This window comes from Limulus polyphemus, unplaced genomic scaffold, assembly GCF_000517525.1.
Source record: "Limulus polyphemus unplaced genomic scaffold, Limulus_polyphemus-2.1.2 Scaffold10806, whole genome shotgun sequence".
Lineage (NCBI taxonomy): Eukaryota > Metazoa > Arthropoda > Merostomata > Xiphosura > Limulidae > Limulus > Limulus polyphemus.
The window spans coordinates 4106-11671 of NW_013676416.1; the positions used below are offsets into that span (position 1 = coordinate 4106).

Here is a 7566-nt window from a genome sequence, read left to right on the forward strand (position 1 = left end):
TTACATTATTCCCCCGTCACGTTGTCACCCTCTTTTATATACCAGACTACCCTATATCTAGTAAATGCTAGAGCATTCGCCAAGGTACAGGATAGTTCTAGAAACGTGGCGTCACACTAGTCTTGTGACTCGCTGACGCAACAATAACTTGGCATTTCGAGGATTTGTTGATAGACTTTATCACCCGAATGAAAATTCAATCCAGTCTTGCAAGAACATGTCAGAAGAGTTGTAAATGATGAAATACATGATCACTACCCGGGGAAGCGAATTCAGAATGAACTTATCTTAATTATGGGTAACAAAGTGTGGACAGCCATTGTAGCGTGAATAAGAATGACAAACCATTTCTCTGTGATACTAGACTGTACAACAGACATAAGTCACAAAGGGCAAATGTCATTAACTCTCCGATATGTCTTAGATGGATCATCAGATCTTTCAAGTGGAAGTTTCGAGCAATTCATAAAGTTTATTGAAGTAATAGAAAGCATAGTGGAAACTTATTTGAAGTTTTACTGAAAGAAATGTGACATTCGTGGTTATGACAATGGCGCCAGCTTGAGAGGGCGCATTTCGAGTGTTCAAGAGCATTCTTGACTCCATGTGCATGTCATAACTACAACCTGTTGCTTGGTGATATGGCAAAAACGTGCCATTAAGCTATCTCATTCTTTTTGGAGTAATTCAACGCTTGGATCTTTTCTTTTCTGGCTCAACTCACTGATGGACAGTCTTCGACAAGTAGGATCACGACCTCTCTGTAAAGGAGATAGGAATGCTGTGTTCAAAGTGTGAAGGTGTTCGATATCAAACTGCCCAAACCTCTGATGTTCTTGTTGAGATTGCCAAGACAGCGAAAGATCCTCAAGCAAGAAGTGAAACAGAATCACTTTGTGTGAAGTTGAAGAACTTCACGTTCATCGTAGCTGTCATATTGTGGTATGACATCCTCTTTCAAGTTAACTATGACAGCAAAGATCTGCAAAATGACGGCAAACACTTAGCTAACGTCATCGAATGTCTGGGAAGGAAATGTAAATTGCTATGTTAGCGCACCGACTAATACAAGAAATATTGCAAACGAGCTGGAGATTGAGCCAATGTTCACAAACACTAAACTCTGTAGAAAAAAGAAAATGTTTGCCTATGAAGATCGAGACCAGCCGATTGAAGATTTTAAAATTTCCTGCTTCAAACACATTATGGATGCTGCAGTAACCTCTTTAGATCGACGGTTCAAACAATTTCAATAACATAATGAGAGGTTTGGATTTATTTTCAACTTCGGAAATTTATCGAAGTCAGAATTGCGAAAGCATGCAAAAGATCTAGAAATAGTACTAACAGATGGTGAACACCGCGACATTGACGGCTTCATGCTTGTAAAGGAGATGGAAGCCTAAAAAACCATTTCTTCCAACAGGAAATTCAAACTGAAGATTTTAAACTTCAAAGCTTACAACAAACGGTCTGTGGACTTTTCCAACTTCGCCACTGCGTTGGACTGAAGAAGCCATGTGAAATGTCAAAACTATTATCCATAAAAATCTGGTATTATTCCGTTAGTGTGAATTTAAACTTTACTGTAGATTTTTGTTTTTCAATCATATTCTACTTATTACACATTTTGGAGTTCAGTACTCTAGCACAAACTTCTCACTTCTTTGTAATATATTGTTACGACAGCGGAAGTCACGTGACGCTGGTAACACTTAATGAGTTCTAGAAAGATCGGGGAACATCACGAATAACCCAGTATTTGCTAGGCGCGCTCTATTCTTGTATATAAGTGCGCCAGATAAAGCGAAATTATTAACGGTCACGATTTCTCTCGCTAGCTATCGACCCTGATACATGCCAGTATGCAGTCTGTCTCTTACCCTACGCCGCCGTTAATCATCGACGGACTACCACACGACTTCTCGTCGCGTGACACGGCTAACTTCATCCGCCACCACAAACCTCAAGCCCGAGTATTCCCTGAACGCACCCGACGTCTACGAAAGGGAGGCATACCCCTCCAACCCAAGTCATCCGAAGATTTCTGCTACCTTCGCCACCCTTGGTCTTCAAACCCTCCAAAAGCAATGCCAATCTCCACACAATATTTCTCCGGAACGTTCATCTATCCTTTACGCCAGAAGAAATACATCAAGTCCTGAAAATTAGAACCAACTCTACGATCCACGCAGTCCACCGTATCCAGTCAAAGAAAACAGGTTCAACCTCCACGTTTATGAAAGTTGTCACAATTTCCAAAAATACAGCAGATTTCATCCTCACCCACGGCTGCTTCCTTGATTATCATCACTTCAAGTCAGAAAAACCTTACCGCAAGCCTCACCCACCTCATACCTTTCCTACCCCACCCCAAGCCCACGTTTCACAACACCCAGATGAAAACCACCACCAACCAGTACTCTACCGCCCATCCTAATACAACAGACCAAGCTACTCAAACCTTACCCACTCCCGAATCACGAGATATGTCAACCCAAACCACCACTACTAGGAGAAAAAAAAGGCACCCAGACCCAGCCACAAGTCTTCACAGCTACCAACGACGCCTATCAGCAAACCAACAACCCGCCTCCCAGCCCCAAGCCACTTTCTACTATATCATCGGCATCAAGCTCTCCGAACACCCTGGTAATTGACACCTCCCTCGATCTCTACCTACCTGATGAACCTGTCTGTGCCTTCCGCTCACTCACCAACGACACCGAGGACTCTACGCCTCCACCACCTGCCTGGATCCAGAAACTGAGCCACTTTAAAACCATGGCGAACACCAGGAGACTTCACAACAGATTCAATAGCTAATACACGCCCAGCACCGGACTTCACTTTGCATTCCCTACTTAATTCTTCTCGGGGTACTCCCATTTCCCCCACATTAAATTATCGGCATAGGTTTTTCGATCTCCGCCGCCCTGATGGACCATCTGTCCAATATCGGCCGTTTAGTTTAGTTTACTTTGCTCTTCACTTTTTATTGTCTACAGTTACTCTCTCGATTACATTTTTAAAGTTACATACCTCGTCTGCATTAATTTCCTATTTTCTCAAGTTAAACCCATATTCCTAGACCACGAGCGGGGTGAAGGAGGATTGTTAAATCTTCGAGCACCACAGATGAGTAATTATTTCCGAAGAAATAATTATTTTTAAATCTAAATAACTGCCAGGGAAAAACGAAACGAAATTATTAATCGGAATTAGAATTGCAGACAGACAGGTAGAGACAAAGACGGACAATTGAGTCAAGCGCGGTAGTAAAGTGCGTGAATCGTGGTGAATTATACCGTGTGTTTAAGTTAAAGTGACTGTGGAAATTAAATGTATTGCAAAGTTGAATTGAGAAAGAATAAACTAGTTTTATTTAAGAAAGGACTTGTATCGCTGAAGTTTCTCGGAAAGAATTTCTACGGAAAATTAACAAACGACCAGAGACGTAACAATATTATGAATTGAAAATTAAGGCAAATGAAAATAACAGAAATAATTTCAGAAATACTTGAGTAATTGACAATGCTAACCAATTTTCTAATTATAATGTTTGATGAAATATTGGTTTGGTTTTTGTTTGTTTGTTTTTAATTAAGAACAAAGCTTCACAATGGGCTATTTGTGCTCTGCCCACCAAGTGTATCGAAACCCGTTTCTAGTGTTGTAAGTCCCAGACATGCCGCTGTGCAACTGGGGGGGGCATATTAGTTTGGTAAAATTATCATACCCCAATAGTGTTTTAAAAAATCAAACCTCAAACATGTAATTTGTAAAGGTTATGTAGGTCTATTCAACATTTTTTTTCTATTTACAGAATTTTTCTTTTAATTTTCAAGCGTGATTTTATTTCTTCTATTTATGAATTAACGTGAAAGGCGTTTAGAATATAAACAAAGAAATATATATATATCAATTAAATAATAATAACAAACAAAAAATATTTGCAATAGGTGGTGTTTTGTAAAATTGCCTGAAATAGCATATGGCATAACATGTGGGGACTTGTCAGTAAGATAAATTAGGTATGACCAAATCTTTTCCTCTGTATTTTTCTTTACATATATTTATTTGTGATATTGTGTGTAATATTTGTCAGAAATAAATTTAGTGTACTCACAATGGCATTGAGGCAAGATTCGTGCAACTTGTGAAAGTGTACAAAACTACAAATTAAACTTGTCCTAAGACTTCGTGTTAACTTTTAGTTTTACTAAGTTTTAGTTAAAATAAAAAACTCATTATTGTTTGAATTTAATTGCATTTAATTTTAAAATAAACACTGAGTAAAGTGGAAAAGGCCATAAAACTGATAACGACTGTTAGGAAATGTTTGTTTATATATTATTATGAATATAACTTATAAGGATTGACATTGTCCTACAATTTGATATGGAGGCCTTTGCCTATCATTGGGACATTTTCCTACCCTGTAGCAGTGTCGGCTGTTTTCATCTATGCAACTGACGTAACGTAACTTGCAGATAACAAGGGACCAGATTTGAAGGCTGTCTTTGTACGTCCATCTGTTACAAAAGTAAAAATTTAATGTCCCATACTTTTTCAGTAAATTATGGATACCATTTTTTAATCTCTTCTAAATTGCTATCATCAGCTAATGCCAATTGTAGTTCATTACATATGCTTGTTGTGTCTTTTCCAGATCGTATGCTTATGTTTTTCTCGTCCTTTTGTCTATAGATTATAATTTATAGCACAATAAGATCACCTCTAACCCTTCTTTTCTCTAGAGATTTAAGTTAAGAAATTTTAACTTATACTTATGTTTCATTCTCATTGTCATCTCAGTAGCTTTCCAATAAGTCAGGATTCTTTCTTTTTTTTTGAATAAGGAGACCAAAACTGTACACAGTACTACAAGTGAGGCCTAACTAGTGATTTCTATAGAAAAATGATTAGTTCTTTTTATTTTTCATCAATATGTTTATAAATACTACATAAAATTCCATTGCTTTGCTACTAGCAACAGAGTACTATGTTGATGGCTTGAACGACCTAGCTGCCATACATGCTAAGATCCTTTTCTTCATGAATGACTTAGCTGCCACACATGCTAAGATCCTTTTCTTCATGAATGACTTAGCTGCCATACATGCTAAGATCCTTTTCTTCATGAATGACTTAGCTGCCATACATGCTAAGATCCTTTTCTTCATGAATGACTTACGCTCGCCACACATGCTAAGATCCTTTTCTTCATGAATGACTTAGCTGCCACACATGCTAAGATCCTTTTCTTCATGAATGACTTAGCTGCCACACATGCTAAGATCCTTTTCTTCAGTCATACTACTGAGTGGCTTTCCAAATGTATTAAATGTGTGATCCAGATTATAACCCAAATTCATTAACTCACAGTTACTATAGTTAAAGGTAATTTGCCAAATTATCAAACTTGCAAATTATAATAACCCTAATGCATGACCTTGTACTTAATATAATTATGGGTCCTTTGCTAAACTTGATCCAAGTCATTGTGTAGTATCTCAATATCCTCAATACGGCGAGAAATACCCAAGAGTTTAATGTTATCATTAACATTCACTGATTTGCTAATTACTCGTATATCAATAATATCAACCCATTAACTGCGGCTCAGTTGCCATTTTCTGACTAACAGATAAAACTGAGTTGCCATCAAACACAATAAAACGGCTATTTTCATCATTTGCATAGAGTTATAGTTATGTATGTGCGAATGATGGAAATATCCATCATTTGCAGCTAATGGGTTAATGTAAATAAGGAAAGACAAAGACTTGAGCACTGAACCCTGAGGCACTTCACTAGTAGCAAGGGTCCAGTTTCACTGGACTTGTGTTAATAACCTTTTGATTTTTCTCATTCAACAACTCTACAGTCTGATTAACTAGTCTTTACCCAACCCATGTCTGTGAGATTCTGTTAGTTATAATCTTCTGTGTAGCACCTTATCAAAATGTATGTACACAAAGATCACACCTTTTTCATCATCTAAGTAACAAGTAGCATTCTCAAAAGAAAAAGTTAGCAGGTAACTATGGCAAGATTTCCTTTCTGTGGATCCATGTTGGCCCTCTTTTATGATATTATATTTCACAAAATTATTTTGCAAAGCTTCTTTTATCAGACTAGAATGTTTTCTACCATAAAAGTAAGACTAAGTAGCTTATAATTTCAGTGTAATTATTTATCACCCCTTTAAGAAATGGGAGTAATATCAGTAATGCTTCAATCCTTATACACCTGCTCAGTGTCTATTGACGTATCAAATATTGAAGGGAGAGGCTCAGTATCTCAACTTTAACTTCCTTTAAAACCATGATGAAAATGTTGCCTGATTTTGGTGGTTTATTTTTAACATATTAATTCTTTTTATTTTTGACATGAATTGGGTCATTTCCAATATTCCCCACAGAATGTTCAAGACCAGGAATACTGATATTTTCTCTTATAAAAACAGAACAGAAGAAAACACTTAAAAGTTCAGCCAGTTCATAGTCTTGACAAAAACTGTGCCTTCAGCATCCTTTAAGAGCCAAGTATTCAATCTAACATTTAATTGTTTAACATACTTAAAAAAATCCTTGTCACTACCTTGACATCTATAAGCCAGCTGTTTTTTGTAAGCTCTTTTACATTTTCTAATTTCCTTTTAACCAGATTCCTTGACTTTCATTAATTCTGTAAATTTTCTGACCTATCTTTTAATAAACTTGTAGAATATTTCTCTGATGTTCTTCTTTATGCCTTTAGTAAGCCAGTTAGGTTTAATCTTACATGTTATCCTTTACATTTCTTGAGGAACATACCTATCTAGAATTAAAAGCAATTTATTTGTAAAAGCTCCAAATTTAGAAAATATTTTCTGACATTTCACTATTACAATGTCATTAAAGCATAAAAGACTTATTAATGCTTCAAATCAATGTTATGGTTAGGTTTAACTATCTATATTTTAAAGAAAAAAATGATTTGGCCAGTATTTTTCTATTGTAAATGTTTGACTACTATTTTTACCACTGTACAGTACTAATTTAAAAATGTAAGTACTATATACACAGTGGTAAGACATGTTAGACAATAAGGAAAAGTTCATGTTATATGTATTTATTTGAGAATGCTTGTTATGGAAGTATCTATTATTTGAACTCAAGAATGAACAAATGTATTGAAAAGCAGTTAATGGAAGTAAATAGCAGAATCTAATAAAAAACAGAGTTTTTTAGTTGTTTAGTTCCAAGTACCATCCTTCTGTTGATTGTGGGATGGAGTTTAAAAATTCTTTTTATTTTTGATCTAAGAAAGTTACAATTCTGGGATGCATTTAAACTCAAAAAGGGAAATCTGTGTCAGTTGTAAGAAAATCATGTTTATTGTAGAAATGTTAGCATTTCAGTTGTAAGAAAATCATGTTTATTGAAGAAATGTTAGCATTTCAGTTGTAGGAAAATCATGTTTATTGTAGAAATGTTAGCATTTCAGTTGTAAGAAAATCATGTTTATTGTAGAAATGTTAGCATTTCAGTTGTAAGAAAATCATGTTTATTGAAGAAA

The 7566-nt window shown here is 36.0% G+C and overlaps 1 protein-coding gene across 1 annotated transcript in view; it reads left to right on the forward strand.

Moving 5' to 3' along the window:
* Positions 1–3982: 3982 nt before the first annotated feature.
* Positions 3983–7566, forward strand: part of LOC111083709 (elongation factor-like GTPase 1) — a gene marked incomplete at its 3' end in the record, with an annotated part of 8965 nt that continues 5381 nt past the window's right edge. Inside the window, exon 1 of the mRNA XM_022380369.1 lies at positions 3983–4034. The remainder of the gene's footprint in view (positions 4035–7566) is intronic.